At 43.1% G+C, this 22,562-nt stretch overlaps 1 protein-coding gene and 2 pseudogenes across 1 annotated transcript in view; all 3 read left to right on the top strand.

Moving 5' to 3' along the window:
* Positions 1-321: 321 nt before the first annotated feature.
* trmt2b (tRNA methyltransferase 2 homolog B) overlaps positions 322-22,562 on the top strand; it is a 56,899-nt gene continuing 34,658 nt past the window's right edge. The window contains exons 1-2 of the mRNA XM_072594859.1: positions 322-592; positions 824-987. The gene's annotated coding sequence lies outside the window, so the exon portion shown is untranslated. The remainder of the gene's footprint in view (positions 593-823; positions 988-22,562) is intronic.
* LOC140495770 (interferon-inducible GTPase 5-like) lies at positions 2,027-5,678 on the top strand (annotated as a pseudogene).
* LOC140495769 (interferon-inducible GTPase 5-like) lies at positions 11,684-15,385 on the top strand (annotated as a pseudogene).

Below are 22,562 nucleotides of genomic sequence, written 5' to 3'. Positions count from 1 at the left end.
CAAACCAACAGCCACTCTCAGACAACAACTCACCAGGACGAAGGACCCGATACCCAGCATGTGCAAAAACAATGTAGTGTACAAAATCCCATGCAAGGACTGCACAAAACACTACATAGGACAAACATGAAGACAGCTAATGATCCGCATCCATGAACACCAACTAGCCACGAAACAACACGACCAGCTATCCTTAGTAGCCACACATGCAGATGACAAACAACATGAGTTTGACTGGGACAACACTACTATTATAGGACAAGCCAAACAGAGAACAGCCAGGGAATTCCTAGAGGCATGGCACTCATCCACAGATTCAATCAATAAGCACATCGACCTGGACCCAATATACCGGCCACTGCAACGGACAGCTGGAACTGACAACCGGAAGCGGCAGATTCAAATCACTACAAATGCCGGAGGAAAGATCACAGAAGCGCTTCACAGGAGGCTCTCAAGCACTGAGGATGTCACCTAGACAGGGGACGAAACGTCTGCAACACAAATTCCCAGCTCAACGAACAGAACCACAACAACGAGCACCCGAACTACAAATCTTCTCCCAAACTTTGAACAAAGGTACCATTTCAAGGTGAGTGTGACTCTTCTTTGGAAGAGATCCTTCTTCTGAAAAAGTCATATCAGGCTCAAAGCTTTATGTGACCTTCTCTCTACACAATGGAAAAAACTCTGGGATGTATTTTCTAGTTTCTTGTCCCTATCCTCACTCTGATTAAGGACGGGGGTTCCTCACACCTGTCTTGTACTTTTTCTGATGGTGAATAAAGTGCTGCTACTCACTCTCTCTACTTCCCTCTAACAGGAGAAAACCGAACACAACCAAAGACAAAGAAGTGACATCGTGGGAGGAGCTACGGCCCTCTGGCCCCTCCCCCCTTTCTGAGGAGGGCTCTCTGGAATCACTGGGCAGTCAGATGGGGAAAGCAGTGAGAGACACAGAAGGAGGATGGGAGGAGCCAGCTCCAGGTTGGTCAAGAAACTCCTCGTATTGTGTCTCCTGTTCGAACACAGCCTGTCATTGTAACACATGCCCCTTGCTCAGTGGCATCACTTGTAATGAGTGGGTACTGGCAATTCTCCAGCTCCACTACCTCCATTTAACCTCGCCACTTCTTCAGCCCTTCAGCATAGGGGGAGCAATCTCAGAAACATGGGCCCTCAGTTTCAGCTTTGTCCAACCCTCACTTTCCCATCATTCCACTGCTTCTTGCAAAAAACACTAGAGAGACATCCACTTGGTACAGTTTAGACAGACTGAGGAAAGACTACATGGAGATGCATCAAGAGTTTTAACGGGGAGGACTTGGATTAGTAAATGAGGGGCAGTCACTACTCATATGAGAAACAATCAATGCACATCCTCTGCTGTGGTAGTTCAGGACCCAGATTTAAAGTGTCAAAGGAAGGCCGATTAGCTTCAAGAACAGACAAGAGAAGGGCTTTTGCCCGGAATGTTGATTTTCCTGCTCCTCAGATGCTGCCTGACCTGCTATGCTTTTCCACACACCACTCTAATCTAGACTCTGATTTCCAGCATCTGCAGTCTCACTTTTGCCTAGTCAAGAACAGACAATCCAACTGATCATTCACCTTATGATTTGGACAATGCGGTATATGCATTACCGGCGACAATCTGTTATATAACAACAGTTATTGTGCTTCATCACTTATTAATTTGATGTGAGTATGAAGGAATGTTTTGACAAAGTGACAGCTTGCTGCTGAAATATTATTTTCTGGTAGAAAACGTATAAAATGTTTCAGAGATCAGATGGATCAGTCTCGCTGAAATTAATGAACTGAAGACTTCTTCTGCAAAACATGGTGTCACAGAGGTGATATCACTGATACAGAAGAAGTTGGATGAGCTGGACATCACAGAGCTGAATGTTGCAGTGACGGGAGACTCTGGGGCAGGGAAATCTACTTTCATCAATGCAGAGATTGCGGAGCCTTTGGCTTTGATCTTCATGTCGTCATTGTCTACAGGAATAATGCCAGAAGATTGAAGGATCGCAAATGTTGTTTCCTTTTTCAAGAAGTGGAGTAGAGACAACCCTGGTAATTATAGACCAGTGAGCCTTACTTCGGTTGTGGGTAAGGAGTTGGAAAAGGTTATAAGAGGATTTATCATCATCTAGAAGGGAATAAGTTGATTAGAGATAGTCACACGGTTTACTAATCCAGAATTTGTGAAGAGTAGGTCATGCCTCACAAACCTTGTTGAGTTCTTTGAGAAGGTGACCAAACAGGTAAATGAGGGTAAAGCGGTGGATGTGGTGTACGTGGATTTCAGTAAGGGGTTTGATAAGATTCCTCATGGTTGGCTATTGCACAAAATACAGAGGCATGGGATTGAGGGTGATTTAGTGAAGTGGATCAAAACATAGCTAGCTGAGGGAAGACAGAGGGTGGTGATTGATGGGAAGTGTTCATCCTGGAATTTAATTATTAGTGGTGTACTGCAAGGATCTGTTTTGGGTCCACTGCTGTTTGTCATTTTTATAAATGACCTGGATGAGGACGTAGAAGGATACATTAGTAAATTTGAGGATGGCACTAAGGTTGGCAGACTTGTGGATAGTGCCGAAGATGGTTGTAGGTGACAGAGGCACAAAGATAAGCTGCAAATCTGGGCTGAGAGGTAGCAAGTATAGTTTAATTCAGAAAAGTGTGAGGTGATTCACTTTGGAAAGAGTAACAGGAATGCAGAGTACTGGGCTAAGGGTAAGATTCTTGGCAGTATAGATGAGTAGAGAGATCTCGGGGTCAATGTATATAGATCCCTGAAAGTTGCCACCTAAGTTGATAGGCTGTTAAGAAGGCAGAGGGATTGAGTTTCAGAATCATGAGGTCATGCTGCAGCTGTACAAAACTCTAGTGCGGCTGCACTTGGAGTATTGCATACAGTTCTGATCACCGCATTATAGGAAGAATGTGGAAGCTTTGATTAGATTAGATTAAATTCCCTACAGTGTGGAAACAGGCCCTTCAGCCCAACAAGTCCACACCGGCCCACCGAAGCGCAACCCAATCCCCTACATTTACCCCTTCACCTAACCTGCACATTTTTGGACTGTGAGAGGAAACCGGAGCACCCAAAGAAAGCAGACACAGGGAGAATGTGCAAACTCCACACAGTCAGTCACCTGAGGTAGGAATTGAACCCAGGTCTCTGGTGCTGTGAGGTAACAGTGCTAACCACTGTGCCACCGTGACGCCCTTTGGAAAGGGTTCAGGAGGAGATTGACTAGGATGTTGCCTGGTATGGAAGGAAGGTTTTACAAGGAAAGGCTGAGGGACTTGAGGTTTTCGTTAGAGAGAAGAAGGTTGAGAGGTGACTTAATTGAGACATATAAGATAATCAGAGGATTAGATAGGACGGACAATGAGAAGCTTTTTCCTCAGATTGTGATGGTTAGCATTAGAGTACATAGCTTTCACTTGAAAGGTGATAGACAGAGGACCGATGTCAGAGGTAGTTTCTTTACTCAGAGAGTAGTTGGAGTGTGGGACGCACTGCCTGCAATGGTAGTAGACTCGCCAATTTTAAGGGCATTTAAATGGTCATAGGCTAAACATATAAATGAAACTGGAATAATAATGTAGTTGAGATGAGCTTCAGATTGGTTTCACAGGTCGGTGCAACATTGAGGGTGGTAGGGCCTGTACTGTGTTGTAATGTTCTATGTTATATGTTCGATGCGAGGACTATGGGGCAATGATGAAGCAACAGCTGAAACTGAACCCACAGAAACCACAATGAAGCCAATCAGATTCAGACAACCCAACCTGCTTCATGTTTGTTTCTGGGACCTGCCAGGAATTGGAACAACAAAATGCCAGCTGATAGATAACTGGAGGAAATGAATTTTAAAATAGATGATTCCTTCATCATTGTCTCAACCTGTCGATTCACAGAAAATGATGCAAAACTGCCAGAGAGATTAAACAGCTGGGGAAAAAAATTCCACTTCGTTCGATCTAAAATTGATAATGATCTCAATTCAATGAAAAGGGGAGGAGGAAGATTCAGTGAAGAGAAAACACTGGAAAAGATCAGGAATGACTGGGCCAGAAGCTGGAAGAAGTAGGGATCCCATCACCCAGTGTGGTCCTGATATCAAATTTCGATCTGGATTGGTTTGATTTTAATCTGCGAAATAAAGCTCTTGAAGATGATCTTTCAAATGTGAAAAAAAGTGTGTATGTACTGGCCCTTCCAAACTTAAACTTGAAGATTGTGGAGAAGAAAAGGGGCAAAGCTAAGGAAACAAATTTGGATGTTGGCAATAGTTTGAGGGGTATTCGGGGCAGTGCTGGATTCTCCTTTTGATGTGACATTGTGATACTGATTAAAGCAATTTAAAAATTCCGTGATTACCTAGGTCTCGACAATGTCTCTCTTCAAAGACTGGCCAACATTACAGGAAAACCTATGGAAAAAAGCAGTGGTGAGAGCTCCGCTGGCGGTGGGGGGGCGGGGATATAACTCCCGATATAATAAGAATAAGAGAGGGACTCAGTACCAACAACATATCAGCAGTTGAGAATGCCCTTGGCAGAATCCCAGACAATGGTTCCATCTTTAGAGCAGGGTCATCGTTCCTTACAGCCTTTAAGCTGCTGAGTGCTGCATTGGATGATCTTACAGAGAATTCACGGAGAGTGGTGACAGCTGCAGTTGAGACTGAGTCAATCTGAAGAGTCATTTTAGGTTCACTATTTCCAAAAGGCTCATTTTTAGCAAGACTATTAATTAGCCTTTACACATGATGCAGCATTTGTCCAAAATAGCCTGACTCCGGGTTGCTTCCTCAATATACTGCCTCTGCATACTGTCAGAGTCCATCCTCATTAGCAATACAGCTGTTTGGATTCACCCAGTCTATGTGTAATTTAAAACTGCCTATTATTATTGTATTACCGTGTTATATGAATCGATAATTTCATGATTAACTACATGCCCAATATTATCATTACAGTTTGGTATTCAGAGTTGATGAGCTGAAGTGTGAGCTGTGATCACTGTAACACATCAGGGAGAGGGAGATTTACCTATGTTTCTGGAAACAGTCACACCCTATAAATTAAGTATTTCAAATTTGGCCAGTGGTCAGCAACAGGAGGGTGTGACTAAAATTGAGGCAGGTAATCTCTGGATTATTACCCAAACCTTGTGGAAATTTGCATAAAGTAAAGAAAATTAGGGAAGCAAGCATGTGGCTAAAGGAATGGTGTGAGTATCATAGACTCCCTACAGTGTGGAAACAGGCCCTTCAGCCCAACAAGTCTATACCAATCCTCTGAAGAGTAACCTACCCAGACCCATTCCCTCTACCCTATACTCTATATTTACCCTGACTAATGACCTAATCTACTGAACATGATGGGCAACTTAGCTTGGTTAATAACCTGCACATCTTTGGATTGTGGGAGGAAACCCATGCAGACATGGGGAGAATATGCAAATTCCATACAGGCAGACTGGAATGGAGCCCAGGTCCCTAATGCTGTGAGGTAGTAGTGCTAGCCACTCAGCCATTGTGCTGTCCCGTGTAAGAGGGTTCCATTTTGATGAGGCCCTAGCATCAGTATTTCAACAGAAAGGAATGGCACCATCGGTTCAGCCTGCATCTGAACTGACCTGGGTAAGGATCCTCAAGGAAAGGATAAATCAGGTGGTCGCAAGAAGTTTCAATTTGTGATAGTGTCATAGACATATACAACATGGAAACAGATCCTCTGGTCCAACAAGTCCATGCCAACTAGTTATCCAAAATTAATCTAGTTCCCACTTGCCAGCATTTGGCCCATATTCCTCTAAACCATTCCTAATCATATTCCCATCCAGATGCTGTTTAAATGTTGTAACAGTACCAGCTTCCACCACCCACTCTGGCGGCTCATTCCATACATGTACCACAGTCTTCATGAAAACATTGCCCCTTAGATCCCATTTAAATCTTTCCCTTCTCACCCTTAACCTATGCCTCTAGTTTTGGATTTCTCTACCTTGGAGAAAATACCTTAGCTAGTCACCCTATCCATACCCTTCATGATTTTATAAACCTTTATAAGGTTACCCTTCAGCCTCTGATGCTCCAGGGAAAATAGCCACAGTCTAATCAGCTTCTCCCTACACTCAAACCCTCCAAACCTGGCAACATCCTTGTAAATCTTTTCTGAACCCTTTACAGTTTCACAATATCTTTCCTATAGCAGGGAGACCAGAATTGCACACATTATTCCAAAAGTGGCCTAAACAATATCCTGTACAGCTGCAACATGACCTCCCAACACCTATACTCAATACACAGACCAATAAAGGCAAGCTTAGCAAATGCCTTTTTCACTACCCTTTCCATCTGCGACTCCACTTCCAAGGAACTATGAACATACACCCAAGGTCTCTGTTTGGCAACACTCCCCAGAAACTTACCATTAAGTGTATAAGTCCTGCCCTGATTTGCCTTTCCAAAATGCAGCATCTCACAGTTATCTAAATTAAACACCATCTGCTTCTCTCAGCGGTTGAGAGAGCTTAGGAAAGGTTCTTAAAGTTTATAGAATAAGTAATAGGACAGAGAGTATGGAGAGAGTCAAGAATCTAACTTCAGACACGTAAAGGAATACCTTTGAGAAGGGTGTAATCATTGCAAGATCGAGGATGTTGTACATAAATGTGTGCAATAGATAATACAAATTCAATGAGCTCATAGTTAGGATTGAAATTTGCAGGTACAATGTTGTGGGCAGCACAGAGATGTGGATGCAAAGAGATAAGAGCTGTAAGCTAAATATCCAAGGATACACGTATTATCAAATGGTCTGGTAGACATACAATGGGGGGTGGAAAAGCACAGGTCAGGCAGCATCCGAGGAGCAGGAGAATTGACGTTTTGGGCATAAGCCCTTCATCAGGCTCTTTTAAATGCTGCCTGACCTGCTGTGCTTTTTCAGCACCCCATTCTCGACTCTGATCCCCCAGCATCTGCAGTCCTCACTTTTTCCTTGACAGACAATGGGATCAGAGTTACATTGTTAGTAAGGAATTAAAATTAATCAACAACAAAAAATTATATAGAGTCAGGTGGCATAGAATTTTTATCCTTTTACTCATCCGGATGTGTGTGTCGCTGGCTGGCCCAGCATTTATTGCCCATCCCGCAGAGTCAACCAAGTTGCTGTGGGTCTGGAGTCACATGTAGGCTAGACCAGATAAGGATGGTGAATTTCCTTTCCTGAAGAACATGAATGAACCAGATGTTTGTTTTTCCGGACAGCCGACAGTGGTTTCATGGTTTCAATGGTTTTATTCCAGATTATTATTAAATCAAATGCACCATCAGCCATGTATGTAGAGTTGAGGAACTGCAAAGGAAAAGGAGCTGTGAAGAAGTTACACACAGGCCCCATAGTAGAAATTAGGGTGTGCAGCAGAAAATAAATGAGAAGATATAAAAGACATGTAAGGAAGGCACTATTACACGTAACATGTGGAACTTCAATATGAAAGTGGACTGGGAAAATCAGGTTGCAGTGGATCCCACAAAAAGGACTTTGGACAAGGTCTTTGTGATGGTTTGTTTTAGAGCAACTTGTGTTAAAACCCACCTGAGAACAGGCAGATCTGGATCTGGTGATGAATAATGAGGCAGACTTGATTAGGGAGATTAAGGTGAAGGAACCTCTCAGGGCCAGTGAACATAATATTATAGAATTTACACTGCGGTTTCACTGGGAGAAGCTGGAATCAGATATAACGTTATTGCAATTGAGTAAAGGTAACTACATAGACATAATGGAGGTGCTGGCCACAGTTAATTAGAAGGGGAGTTGAAGCAAGGAAGAGATTGGAGCAGCAATGGCAGGAGTTTCTGTGAGTAATTTGGAAGACATAGCAGAGATTAATCCCAAGGAAGAAGAAACATAGTAAGAGGTGAATGAGGCAACTGTTGTTGACAAGAGAAGATGGGGACAGTATAAAAGTAAAAGGAAAAGCATACAATGTGATGAAAATGAGCAGGAAGCCAGAGAATTGTAAAAACTTTAATAACCAGCAAAAGACAACTGAAAAAGTAATAAGTGGAGTGGGGAGATGAGAGAGAGGGAGAAAAGATGAACTTTGAGGATAAGCTAACCAGGAATATAAAAGAAGATTCCAGAAATTTCTTTGTTGTAGAAAAGGTGAGCGAGGAAAACGTTGACATTGGATTGCGTGAAAACAAGGAGAAGCCATCATGGGGAACAAAGAAATGCTGGAAGAGCTGAGTAGGTTCTTTATTTTAGTCTTCATGGTGAAAGACACCAGCAGGATGCCAGAACTTCAAGACAGTCAGAGCGCAGTGGTCAGTATAGTGGTTATCCCTAAGGGCAAGGTACTAGGGAAGCTGAAAGACCTGAAGGTGGATAAATCACCCAAACCGCTGGACAACACCCCAGAGTTCTGAAAGCTATAGCTGTAAAGATTATACAGGTAATGGTAGTGATATTTCAGGATTGACTGGAGTCAGGGTGGGTCCAAGACAATTGGAAAATGGTTACATTTAAACAGTCATTTTTAAGAAGGGAAGGAGGCAGAAGACAGGAAACTATAGGCTGGGTAGCCTGACCTAAGCCCTTGGTAAGATTTTGAGTCCATTATTAAGAATGAGATTGCAGAGTACTTGGAAGTGCATGGTAAAATAGGGCTGAGTCAGCACGGTTTCATCAAGAGGAATCATGTCTGATAAATCTATGAATTCTTTGAAGAGCTCAGATGAACAATTTAGATTAAAGAGTGCCAGTGGACATGAGCTATTTGGATTTTGAGAAGGCCTTTGATGAGCCTTTAAAAGTCTCTGCACAGGAAGCTGCTGAGTAAGATAAAAGCCCATGATGTTAGGGGCAAGGTACTAACATAGATAGAATACTGGCTGACTGGCAGAATGCAGAGAGTGGGGAGAAAGAGGTCTTTTTTGGATGGCAACTGGTGACTAGTGGAGTTCTGTAAGGGTCGGTGTTGAGACCACAGCTTTTCTTACATTAACGATCTGGACAAAAGGACATTTTTGCTAAGTTTGCAGATGACACAAAGGTGGAGGAACAGGGACTGATGGCGAGGTGGGGAGGCTACACAAGCACTTGGAGAGGCTAGGAGAGTGACAGATGGAATATAATGTGGGAGAGTTAGGTTATGCTTTTTGGTAGGAAGAATAGACATGTAGATTTTGGAAATCTGAAGCACAAACAGCCTTTGGAGTTTCTTTAGCCAAAGACGGGCAAGATATTAAGTGTATTTATTTGGAGATAAGTTCTTGATTATTCAGGGGATTAAAGGTTACAGGGAGTAGTCAGGCCAATCAAGTTGAGAAACATATCAGCCATGGTCAACTAGTGGAGCAGTCCTCATGGGCCTAATGGCCTAATTCTGCTCCTATATCTTATAATCTTGTGTGTTCTGGTGGCCGATAAACAACTCCCACCAACGTTTGCTACCACTTTGCTGTTTCATGGCTCCACCCAAATTGATTTTACATATTGCTCCTTTGGCATAAGATGCTGTCTTACTAATGTACTGGTTTCATCTCTTATCAGACGTTTCTGCCACCTCCTTTTTGCCTGTCCTTCATAAATATCCCAAACATCCTAGGGTATTCACCTCCTGAATTTAGGCACTGTGAGTCCATATCTCTGTTAGAGCAGTTAAATCAGACCCATTTACCTTAAATAGTGCAGGGAAATTGTTAACCTTTTTTGTGACTGCTGCACAGCAAGCATTCAGATGCAGGAGCTGCAATTCTGACTTTTTAAAAATGTATTCTTTATTCTGGTACTGTTTGGTGCTTGCCATTGCTACCTGTTTTCTATCCTTGTTTGCCTTCGGTTTTTCCAATTTTTGACCGGTTTTTTAAAAGATCAAGCCTGTGCTCTTTCTCAGATTCCCATGCCAATGAGCAGGAAACCCCCAGCAGCACTAGTGAATCTCCCTGAAAAGATGTTAGTTTTTTCCATGCCCTACTTCGTCCATGAGATTCTCCACCCACAAGCTCAATGTTCCTATTTCTATGCTCACTCTCAGACAAGACTGTCAGCAATCATTACATTTACTGCTTTAGGGCGCCTGCTTTTCAATCTTATTTCCAGCTCCCTGAAACCTACTTTTCTTACCCAAGTCATATACACCATGACCTCTGGCAGTTCAGCCTCTCCTCGAAGAATGTCCTGCAGTCAATCAGGACATAGTTGATCCTGGTACCAGGGAGGTAACACAGAAATGCCAGTCCCCTTAACTAATGAATCCTCTATCAATCTCTTCTCTTGTCCAGCTGAATCACCCATGGTGCTCAGTCCTTGGCTCTGACTGCACTCATACAAGGAACTAATGCCCTCACCAATATCCAAATGAGAAAGCCAATTAGCAAGTGGAACTTCAGGGTTCTCTTCCTGATTCTCTTGGTCTGTTTGATAGTCTCCCATGTCCCTTCTGTCTGCAAGTTCCTAGCCTGCAGTTTGACTACCTCTCTCAACATGCTATCCAGTCTTACTCTCAGCCCTGCAGATGCATAATAGTGAGTCTAGTTGCTACTCAAAGTGCAAAACTCAAAGCTCAGGTTTCTGTGGCTGGTCATATTACCTGCACGTGGTCGGCTATCTCAGTAGTAGCATCCACATCTTCTGATATACTACAGGACCCACATGTTTTGTGACCAATCTGCCTTGTCATTCCTGAACTAAACTATTTCCTCAGCATCTTCTGGTAGAATACAGGTTCCGTGTGCAACATGTTACATTTGCTCAAAGTTGCTTGTAAAGCAAGTAGACTAGCAGGCATACAGCTTCCATATCCGATTAAAGTCCTTCAACACAGAGGAGCATCTTCAACAGCAAGGCCCTGGGTTTGGGCTTTAACCAACCCTCAATTCACTTGATCCATTACAACACTTGAGCCTCACAAACAGCAGTTGAGAACCACCCCCTTGGGAGGGCTCAGGTAGAATGCAGGAAGGTGATTGAGGGGCGTGTGTCTGTGCTTGTGTCTGTGTCTGTGAAAGGAAAAGAATATGATTATCCTCAAATATGGTAGCTATGACCCTAAACATAAGGGATCCATCAGTAAGAGGAATGAAGGTCATTCACCTCATTGCTCATGGTAAGGCATTTTGTATAAATTGGGCGTCATAATCAGTTATATTTAAAATGGTAAATGTATTTTAACAAGCAATGAGAAATCAAGCGTGATAGGAGGTCCTGAAAATTTCAAGACAGATTACATCAACGTATTTTCTTTCAGAGATCAAGAAACTAAAATTGTTTGGAAAGTGGAATAGTAGAATCTTCATGTGCGAGATAAGTGGCTGTCCGGCCCTATCTCCGGCACTTTTATTTCCCTTCCCAGGAACAAAGACACGGAGGAGTCTGTCCAAAACTTTTTCATTCAACTTTGCAAAGTCGGGTGTTGTTCCCAAAGGTACACACACAAGCATAGTAATCTTCACGCATTATATACATGTATATGTGGGCTGGGTCTCCTACTGCTGTCTTGACCAATGAGTGCTAGGGTTCCCCACTGTTTTCCTTATTTGGGTTCTGGTGCCTGCGATTATTTTGTTATTCACTTGGCCAATCAGTGTTCGAGCTCCCCGTTCTTTCCTTATATGGATGATGTTGTACAACTGTGGTTAAGGGCGGTCTCTCAACTATCGAGGAAAGCTGTTACAATTGTTTCATTCATATAAACATGGGGGAGGTCCGGCAACAGTTTCGAGTGTCTGCTTGTGTTTACTATGAGGTAGAAAAGACTAAAATGCAGCTAACCGTTTAAAAATTACACTACCCCCTACATTCAGACTCTTCGTTATTCATTGAGGAAGAGCACAAAAAACTGCAGCCTGATTTTAGCACATGTAGAATGGAAAAGGTTAAAACTGTGCTACAGCAGAAAGTAACTCAACTGGACAATACCGAGCTAAATGTTGCAGTAACGGGAGAATCAGGTGCAGGGAAATCTTCCTTCATCAATGCGATGAGAGGACTTCAGTTCGATGATGGGGGAGCAGCTGAAGTCGGTAACATAGAAACCACAATGGAGCCAACGGGATACAAACATCCCAACCTGCCGAATGTTTGTTTCTGGGATCTGCCAGGAATTGGAAGCAAAGAATTCCCACTGAATAAATACCTGAAGGAAATGAACTTCAAAAGGCATGATTTTTTCATCATCATCTCAGTCTGTCGATTCTCGAGCAATGACACAAACCTTGCCAGAGAGATCAAACGGCTAGGGAAGAATTTATATTTTGTTCAATCTAATATTGATCATAATCTTTATTCAGTGAGAAAGAGAATGGGGAAATTTAATGAAGAGAAAAACCTGAAGAAGATCAGGAATGACTGTGTCAGCAAGCTGCAAGAGGCTGGGATCCAATCACCCAGAGTGTTCCTGATATCAAACTTTGACCCGAATCTGTATGATTTTAATCTGTTAAATAAAGCTCTGGAAGATGACCTTTTGAATATGAAGAAAAGTGTGTCCACATACTGGCCCTTCCAAATTTCAGCTCAGAGATTGTGGAGAAGAAAAGGAAAGAGCTAAGGAAATGAGTCTGGATGTTGGCGACACTTTCTGGGGTAATTGGGGCAGTGCCAGTTCCTGGAGTCTCCCTGGGCTGTGACATTGGGATAGTAATTGGAGGAATAATACATTTCCGTCAATGTCTGGGTCTGGATGATTCAAAGTCTGGCCAAAAGGGCAGGGAAACCTGTGGAGGAACTGAAAGCAGTGGTGACAACTCACCTGGTTGGGGGGGAGATAACCCCCGATATCATAAACAGATTGGCCTGGGGTGCTGTTGCTGTCACCGTTTCAGCAATCAAGCTCGCCCTTGACACCATCCCAGTGATTGGTTCCATCTTTGGAGCAGGGTCTTCGTTCCTTGTGACCTACAAATTGTTGAGTACTGCACTGGATGATCTTACAGAGAGTGCACAGAAAGTGGTGAGAGCTGCATTTGGGACCGAAAATGATCCAACCCAGTGAGTGAATGCTGTAGCTGATGGATAACTGGGATCTAGCCCTCAGTATCAATGCAAGTCTGCTGTAAAGTACTCCCTTCTTTCTGAACTTATTTGTGAAAATATTTTTTATTTATTTATTTCAGGGAAATGTTATTGCAGAACATTCTTCTAGATGGCTTTTTTGAGGTATACTATAAAGAGAATTTTATGAGTTGAATTAATTTCACATGTTCTCTGAACACCCTTATATTAAATACAAATTTAAATAAATGTTCCTTGCTGCTGGAATCATCCAGCACAGGATGTATCCATTTAGCCCCCCATTCCTGTGGTCAGAAATATCTGTGTGTCTGCTTTGACAGTGATGGATTCAGTTCCAAGGTTCAGCTCCTTCTCTGTAATGTTCCCTTCTAAAATATGACAACAGCATTATGACTGAAATGGACTCCTACAGAAAGAAAACTCACTGGGACTGTGTTTCATTTTTGATTATGGGTAATTTCCACATTGGTACGTTTTTCCATCCTCATAACTATCATTCACATGACATTTGAAACCTGTGTTAAGGTTAACGGTATAGTCTTCCTCCCAGTATACAACAACCCCAGTATAAAGCCTGATCAAGAGGAAGCTTATTTTCCAATACTGTTAAACCCATCAGCACATTCAGTGTACAGCCTATCACCTGGCGTTAGAACAGTTATTGCACAAAGCAGAGAGTGTCAGAAAAGATTTCAGTTCTCTGCAGATCTCAATATACATGATATCAGAATATGGATGAAGGCACTGGATAAAGTAAGGACAAAGGGCCCTGACAACATGCAGCAATATGACTGAAGGCACCGGCTCCACACCGTGCCAAGGCCCTAAGCAATTTGTCCATTTGAATCTAACTGACAAATAGCACAGATCGAATGATGAACCAATAACTGCCCTTGCAGGCTCCTCTCAATCATTAACAAAGTGATGTTGCTATCAAACAACAGTTGGTCAACAATAACCTGCTCTCTGATGCTCAGTTTGGTTCAGCCAGGCCCGCTCAGCTCCTGGCTTCATGGCAGCTTAGATCCAAACACGGTCCAAAGAGATGGATTGCACAGGTGATGTGAGAGAGACTGCACTTGGCATCAAGGTCCCACCCCTCAGTACCAGTGAGACAGGACTTGGAACAACCCTGATGCAGCAAGGACAGCGGGTTGCATTTAGTTCCAGGGCATTAACAGAAATGGAACACATTACACTCAAATGGACAAAGAATGCCTGGCCACTGTCTTTGCTTGTGAACATTTTCATCAATATCTACTTCCAGGAAACAAAACAACATTCAGGACTGACCACAAGCAATTTCCACAATCTGCCACTGCCTCCTCCAAAGAATGTTACTCACAATACAGAGGTAGCATTTGCACATGCTAGGCAGGTGACTGAAGCAGATGTAAATTGCAGATATGCTGTTGACAGCAGCTTCCCAGTGAAGACAGTACAGGATACTGGAATCATAAAGCTGCTGCTACCCATAGGCTCCCATATCTGTGGAAACAGATTCTTTGTTTCAACTGATCCGCACCGATCAGCATCCCAATCTAACCTTGTCCCATTTGCCAGAATTCGGCCATATCCCTCTAAACCCTGTTTATTTATAAAACCATCCAGATGTCTTTTAAATGTTGTAATTGAACTATCGTCCACTATCTTGTCTAGCAGCTTTTTCCATACACACATCATTCTCTGCATTTAAAAGTTACAGTCCAGGTCAATGTTAAGTCTTTCTCCAGTCATCTGTGGCTGGTCGGCCCACTCAAAATGATGGACTTATTTAAAAATAGGACAATAAATGAGGCATGCTGGGAAATTGAGAAAAGCCTTGGCCAAAAGTGAATGTGGTCAAAGACACTGAAATAACCAAGCTGTAGAATCCAAGCAGGCTGCAGCGACAGACAGACAGCATGCAATAGACTCAGCAGCTGCAGAAAATACAATATACACTTGAATTGGAATTGAATGGAATTGACCTGAATGTCATCTGCAAGACAATCGGAAACATTGAGTTATTTACCAGACAAAGGGGCGCCTCACACCCTTATTTGGAAAGGGCTATGTGCCCACAACACCTCCAGGAGTGGATGCCCAAGGACCACGCTGCCATCGACATGTCAATGCCTGGTTGGGTCTGATTGATCCCTAATCGATCTATTGGTGGACATCCCATTGGGCGCAAAGACTTGTAAGTATAAGAATCACCGCAATACCACCCTCAGCAGCAGTAACGTGAGACCAACCACTGAAGACACCCCTGGGACCACCTGGAGAAGATGATCAGGCAATCATCGCTATATGGATCAAGGCCAAGGTGGTATATGACCACCCAGAGATAAGTTAAAGTACAAGATAGTTGGTTAGATTTATAGTGTAAATTCTTAGCTTGTAGTGTATTTTGATATTATAATATTAATTGTGTTAAATAAACAAATATTATTGTTTATTACTATTAAGAGTTGACTTGTAGTTTCTTTGCTAGATGTAACAGTTAAAACACACTGTGTGGCAGGCGCAACACACTTTAAACCTTGAATGCGATGGTGACAGGGAAGCCAGAGTTTGGGCTTCCTGAGCCCGTCCACTGCCCCAGCACCAGGACTGCAACATTCTTCTTTCACCTTTTCTTTTTTCTTTTCTCTATCATCTTCATTTTACTTTTGGCGGCAACAGCAAAAGGAAGTGACGTCGATTTTCCTGCTCCTTGGATGCTGCCTGACCTGCTGTGCTTTCCCAGCACCACTCTGATGTAAAATCAGCAGGATCAGGTGACCTGAGGCAGATGCCAGCGAAAACGGGGCCAGGCAGTTGGAGGCAGCTGATGACGAGAGCGGGGACAGGCTTCAAGGTGGAAGCAGTACGCAGCACAGCATGGTGGCAGGGGTGAGGTCAAGCCCTTAGGAAGAATGTGAACCCATCATCGCCAGGCATTTGTGGACACTGTTATCTGTGTTTTTGTGTTTTTCAAATTTTAGTAAGAAGGACAGTAATGTTTAACTTTTTAACTTCGTTTTCCTTACTTTCTGCTTTGCAACTAAGATTTTGTACCTGGGTGTCTTTGCATCTGAGATGGTGCAGTAAGTAGTAATTTATAAACTTTTCACTGTAGTCATGTGAACACATGACAGTAAACTTAATTCCATTCAACTTGATAGAATGGCATTAGGGTCCTGAGTCAGTCTGAATAGGAGGTGCTACTCATTCCTATTTGGAGTCATACCTAGAGCAAAAGAAATTGGTTGTGGTTATTGGAGGTCAATCATTTCAGTCCCAGGTCACCACAGCAGGGGTGGTTTAACGTAGAGCCCATGACCCTGTCACCTTCATCTGTACCTTCCTTTCATCCTAAGGTGAGATGTTGGAATATTCGCTAATGGTTGTTAAAGTTCAGCCTTATTTGCAGCTCCACAGATGCTGTGGTAGCCAGTATCCATGGACTGCAATATCTGGACAATCTCCAGGCTTGGACTAACAGTGACAAGTAACATTCATGCTGTACACGTACCAAGTAATGGCCACCTCCAACAAGGAAGCATCTAACCATCACTCTTTGACATTCAATGTCATTACAGTCACTGACTCCCCCACTGTCAAGATTCTTAATGTTACCATTGTAAAGAAACAAAACTGGACCAGCCACAAAAATACTGTAGCTACAAGGACAGGTCAGAAGCTGGGAATTCTAAGAGGACAAGTAAACCTCTTGTCTCCACAGTGCCTGTCAATAATCTACAAAACAAGTCAAGAGTATGATGGACTACTCACATCATGCTTGGATGGATGCCATGCTAATTAATAAGTATTATTTAGGACAAAGCATCCTGCTAAATTGACACACCGTCTCCTAATTCAACATCAACTCCTGCCACTCTTGATGCACAGTGGCAGCACTGTATACTGTTTACAAGATGCACTACAGCAACTCACACAGGCTCCTTCACTAACACTTTCCATCTGTGGATCTGGGCCTCTCCTCATTCAGCCATCATTTATATCAACTCTGATTGTTGAGATCAGCTCTGTTGTGCAATATGTGGAACTTTCTCGAATATAGACCATTCCATTCTGACCCCAGTATCATCCTAACGCATCTCGATATCATTCTCATAAGGATAACCCTTCTACAGAGCAAATCATATCCAGCTCCTTCCACCATACTTGTTTCCTACCTTACAACACTGACTCCATTTCAAAGTCCTTCATTCAGCTGGAAGTTATTTTAATCCATTGGACTGGTGCTTTTTCACAATGAGACATTTTTAATGCCTCAAATTTCCCATGACACCAAAGTGACAATTTGGGAAGGTATGAGAGAATTTGCGTGGTTAGGTGAGCTTTAGTTGCTGAGAGATGTGGGAACTGCAGTGGGAAGGGGTGGGGAAGAATCAAGCCTTGGGGAATTGATGAAAAGTCTCACTGTCTCGGAAAAAAAAAAGCCCTCATACATCTACCTATTGACAAGCTCTTTATATTGCAACAACAATTAGGTCTTAGAGTGCTATCCATTAGGTCACACCCACCAATAATAAGGGGGAAGAAAGTTAAAGGGATCTCACAGCCGGGGGAAATCAGAGCAAACTCCACGGCAGCCATTGCTGCTTTGTAGGTCATGATTCCAGAATCTGACCTTGTGACCTCAATGGGCATAAGTACCCACAGTATTGGAAACTCCACGTTACATTCAGCCGCAACAGTGACGATATCCCAGAGCCTCTCCCAGTAGTCTGTCATGTGGTGACAAGGGCAGGGTTGGTTGGGAAACTTGTCAATCACTGGAGTCGGGTTGGAGAGAAAATTCCTTTGAAAACCTGCTACATTATTTATTCCCTGTCTTCTTCACTGGGGTAAACTTTGAGTATAAAGGACAAGGAAATATCTGGAGATGGGAATGGATGTACATAAAACATAGAACATTAAAGCGCAGAGAGGCCCATCAGTCCTCAATGTTGTGCCGACCTGTGAAACCAATCTGGTGTCCATCCAACTTACACTATTCCATTATGATCCATATGTTTATCCATGACCATTTAAATGCCCTTGAAGTTGGAGAGACTACAACTGTTGTAGGCCCTTACTACTCTCTGAGTAAAGAAACTACCTCTGACATCTGTCCTATATCTATCACCCCTCATGCTAGCCATCACCATCCAAGGAAAAAGGCTCTCCCTATCCACCTTATCTAATTCTCTGATTATCTTATATATCTCAATTAAGTCACCTCTCAACCTTCTTCTCTCTAATGAAAATAGCCTCAAGTCCCTCAGCCTTTCCTCGTAAGACCTTCCCTCCATGCGAGGCAACATCCTGGTAAATCTCCTCTGCACCCTTTCCAATGTCTCCACATCCTTCCTATAATGCAACGATCAGAACTGTACACAATACCCCAAGTGTGGCCGCACCAGAGTTTTGTATAGCTGCAGCATGACCTTGTGGCTTCAAAACTCAATCCCACTACCAATAAAAGCTAACACAATGTATGTCTTCTTAACAACCCTATCAAACTGGGGGACAACATTCAGGGATCTATGTACATGGATACCAAGATCTCTCTGCTCAACCACAATACCAAGAATCTTACTATTAGCCCAGTATTCTGTATTCCTGTTACTCCTTCCAAAGTGAATCCCTTCACATTTTTCCATGTTAAACTCCATTTGGCACCTCTCATCCCAGCTCTGCAGCTTATCTGTGTCCCTCTGTAACCTGCAACGTTCTTCGACACTGTCCACAACTCCACTATCTCATCTGCAAATTTACACCCATCTTTCTACGCTCTCATCAGGTCATTTATAAAAATGACAAACAGCAGTGGCGCCAAAACAGATCCTTGCAGTACACCATGAGTAACTAAACTCCAGGATGAACATTTCATATCAACCCTCGCCCTCTGTCTTCTTTTAGCTCGCCAATTTCTGGTTCAAACCACTAAATCACTCACAATCTTATGCTCTGTACTTTTTGCAATTGCCTACCATGGGGAACCTTATCAAGCACCTTACTGAAATCCACATACACCACATCAACTGCTTTACCCTCATCCTCCTGTGTGGTCACCTTCACAAAGAATTCAATAAGGTTTGAGAGACAGGACCTACCTTTCACAAAACTGTATTGACTATCCCTAATCAAATTAATCCTTTCTAGAGGATTATGAATCCCCTTATAATCCTTTCCAACACTTTACCCACAACCGAAGTAAGGCTCACTGGTCTATAATTACCAGGATTGTCCCTACTTCCCTTCTTGAACAAGGGGACAACATTTGCCATCCTCCAATCTTCTGGCATTATTCCTGTAGACGATGACAACATTTAGATCCAGGCCAAAGGCTATGCAATCTCCTTCCTAGCTTCCCAGAGAATCCTAGGATAAATCCCATCCAGCCCAGGAGGCTTAACTATTTTCACACTTTCTAGAATTGCTAACACCTCCTCCTTATAAACATCAATCCCATTTAGTCTCATAGTCTGTATCTCAGTATTCTATATTGTCATTTCCAGAGTGAATACTGAAGAAAAACAGTCATTTAGCACCTCTCCTATCTCCCACGGGGTACAAGAATTTTTCAACATGTGATGTGAAGTACTTCGAGTACATATGAATATTATAGACATGGAAACTGAGTCTTCGATCCAGTCAGTCCACACTGAAACAGTCCACACCGACCTCTGAAACATGGACCTGTTCAAGCTATCACTATTCTTCAAATTCTCTATTTCCATGTCCTTCTCCACAGTAAATATTGATGTGATATACTCGTTTAGTATCTCACCCACCTCCTGTGGTTCCACAGATAGATGGCCTTGCTAACCTTTAAGGGGACCTATTCTCACCCTAGCTACTCTTTTGCCCTTACCACATCTATAGAATCTCTTAGAATTTTCCTTAACTCTATTTGCCAAAGCTATCTTATGTTCCCTTTTTGGCCTCCTGATTGCCCTCTTGACTATACTCGTACTGTTGACAGATTCACTCAATCCCAGCTGACTACACCTGCCATTAACCTCCTTTTTCTTGACCAAAACCTCAATTTCTCTAATCATCAAGCATTCCCTACATCTACCTGCTCTAACCTTCACACTAACAGGAACATATTGCCTCTGTACTCTCATTATCCCAATTTTGAAAGTCTCCCATTTCCCAACCATCCCTTTACTGACAAATAGCCTCTCCCAATCACCTTTTGAAAGTGTTTGCTTAATAATGTAAAACTTGGCCTTACTCCAATTTAGAACTTTAACTTTTAGATCAGGTCTATTCTTTTCCATAACTATTTTAAAACTTGAATTATAGTCACTGGCCTCAAAGTGCTCCCCCACTAAAACCTCAGTCACTTGCCTTGCCTTATTTCTCAGAAGAAGATACATCCACAGGCCGTAAAGGGAATTTTTCTTGTACATACATAACAAATGGGCGGCACGGTGGCACAGTGGTTAGCACTGCTGCCTCACAGCACCAGAGACCCGGGTTCAATTCCCGCCTCAGGCGACTGACTGTGTGGAGTTTGCACGTTCTCCTCGTGTCTGCGTGGGTTTCCTCTGGGTGCTCCGGTTTCCTCCCACACTCCAAAGATGTGCAGGTCAAGTGAATTGGCCATGCTAAATTGCCCGTAGTGTTAGGTAAGGGGTAGATATGGATGTAGGGGTAAGGGTGGGTTACGCTTCGGCGGGGCGGTGTGGACTTGTTGGGCCGAAGGGCCTGTTTCCACACTGTAAATAATCTAATCTAAAAAAATTCCACTTGATACAAATCCTTAACATTCTGACAGTCCCAGTCTATGTTTGGAAAGTTAACATTCCCTACCATTGCAACCCTATCATTCTTACAGATAACTGACACCTTCTTACAAATTTGCTTCTCGATTTCCCATTGACTATTGAGAGCTTATAGTAGAGTCCCGAAAAGGAGATCATCGCTTTCTTATTTCTCAGTTCCATGAAATAACTTTTTGCTGGACATAATCCCAGGAATATCCTCCCTACATACAGCCATAATGATATCCCTTATCAAAAACGCCACTTACCCACCTTTCGTGCCCTCACCCCCCACTGCCCACTCCCCACGCCTCCCCCCACCCCACACCCCCCCCCCCCCCACCCCCCCCACCCCCAACCACTTTCTCTCCTTCCTATACCATCTATATCTTGGAACTTTAAGCTGCCAGTCCTGCTCTTCTCAGAGCCACATTTTTGTAATTGCTATGATATCCCAGTCCCATGTTCCCAACTATACCATAAATTTATCTGCCAGACCTGTCAGTCCTCTTACATTGAAATAAATGTAGTTTAAGTTATTGGTCTTACCTCATTTTCTGCTTTGATCTTGCCTATCTTGACTTAATCCTCAGCGCCAGGGAAACCAGTTCGATTCCAGCATTGGGCGACTGTATGGAATTTGCACGTTTTCCCTGTGTCTGCGTGGGTTTCCTCCGGGTGCTCTGGTTTCTTCCCACAATCCAAAGGTGTGCTGGTTAGGGTGAATTGGCCATGCTAAATTGCCCATAGTGTTCAGGGATGTGTAGGTTAGGTGCATTAGTCAGGGGTAAATATAGGGTAGGGGAATGGATCTGAGTGGGTTACTCTTCGGAGGGCCGGTGTGGACTTGTTGAGCTGAAAGGCCTGTTTCCATACTGTAGGGATTCTATGACTCAATTGTACCAGTCTCAGACTTATCTCTTTTTTCATTATCTCTTTGCGTATCCCGTACCCCTAATACTTTAATGTCTTTTGAGCATCACTAGCAAATCTCCTTGCAAGGAGATTGGTCCCCTTCCAATTCAAGTGCAACTCCTTCTTATACAGGTCACTTCTACCTCAGAAGAGATTCCAATGATCCAAAAGTATGAATCCCTGTCCTCTGCACCAGCTCCTCAGCCATGCACTCATCTGCCCTATCTTCCTATTCTGACCCTCACCAGCATGTAGCACCTGGAGTAATCCAGATATTACTACCCTCAAGGACCTTTTTTAGCCTCCTGCCTAATTTCCTATATTGCCTTTTCAAAACCTCGTCCCTTTCCCTTCCTATGTTTTGGTACCAATGTGTACAATGACCTGCTGCTGGTCCCTCTCCCCTTTGAGAACATTCTGCACCATCTCCAAGATATTCTTGATCCTGGCACCAGGGAGGCAACACACTATTCTGTTGTCTCGCGGCCGATCACAGAAACATTTGTCTGTGGCTCTAACTAGAGAGTTCCCTATCACAATTGATCACTTGGAACCTAATGTACCCCTCATTATAGTAGAGCCAGTCTCAGTACCAGAAACCTGGCTGCCAGTGCTTATGTTCCCCTGAGAGTCCACCACTCTCTATATTTCCCAAAACTGCAAGCTTGTTTGAGATGGGGATAGCAATCGGAGATTCCTGCACTTCCTGCCTACCTCACCTATCTTTCCTAGAGGTAACCCATCTACCTGACTCCTATTACTTGTTCTGGAAATTAACCTTTGCAGAGGCCATGCCCCACCTACATCCCTTTATCTCTTTCCATAATTTTCCATGCA

The sequence above is a fragment of the Chiloscyllium punctatum genome, chromosome 25, assembly GCF_047496795.1.
Source record: "Chiloscyllium punctatum isolate Juve2018m chromosome 25, sChiPun1.3, whole genome shotgun sequence".
Lineage (NCBI taxonomy): Eukaryota > Metazoa > Chordata > Chondrichthyes > Orectolobiformes > Hemiscylliidae > Chiloscyllium > Chiloscyllium punctatum.
This window is presented reverse-complemented; position numbering and strand designations above follow the sequence as displayed.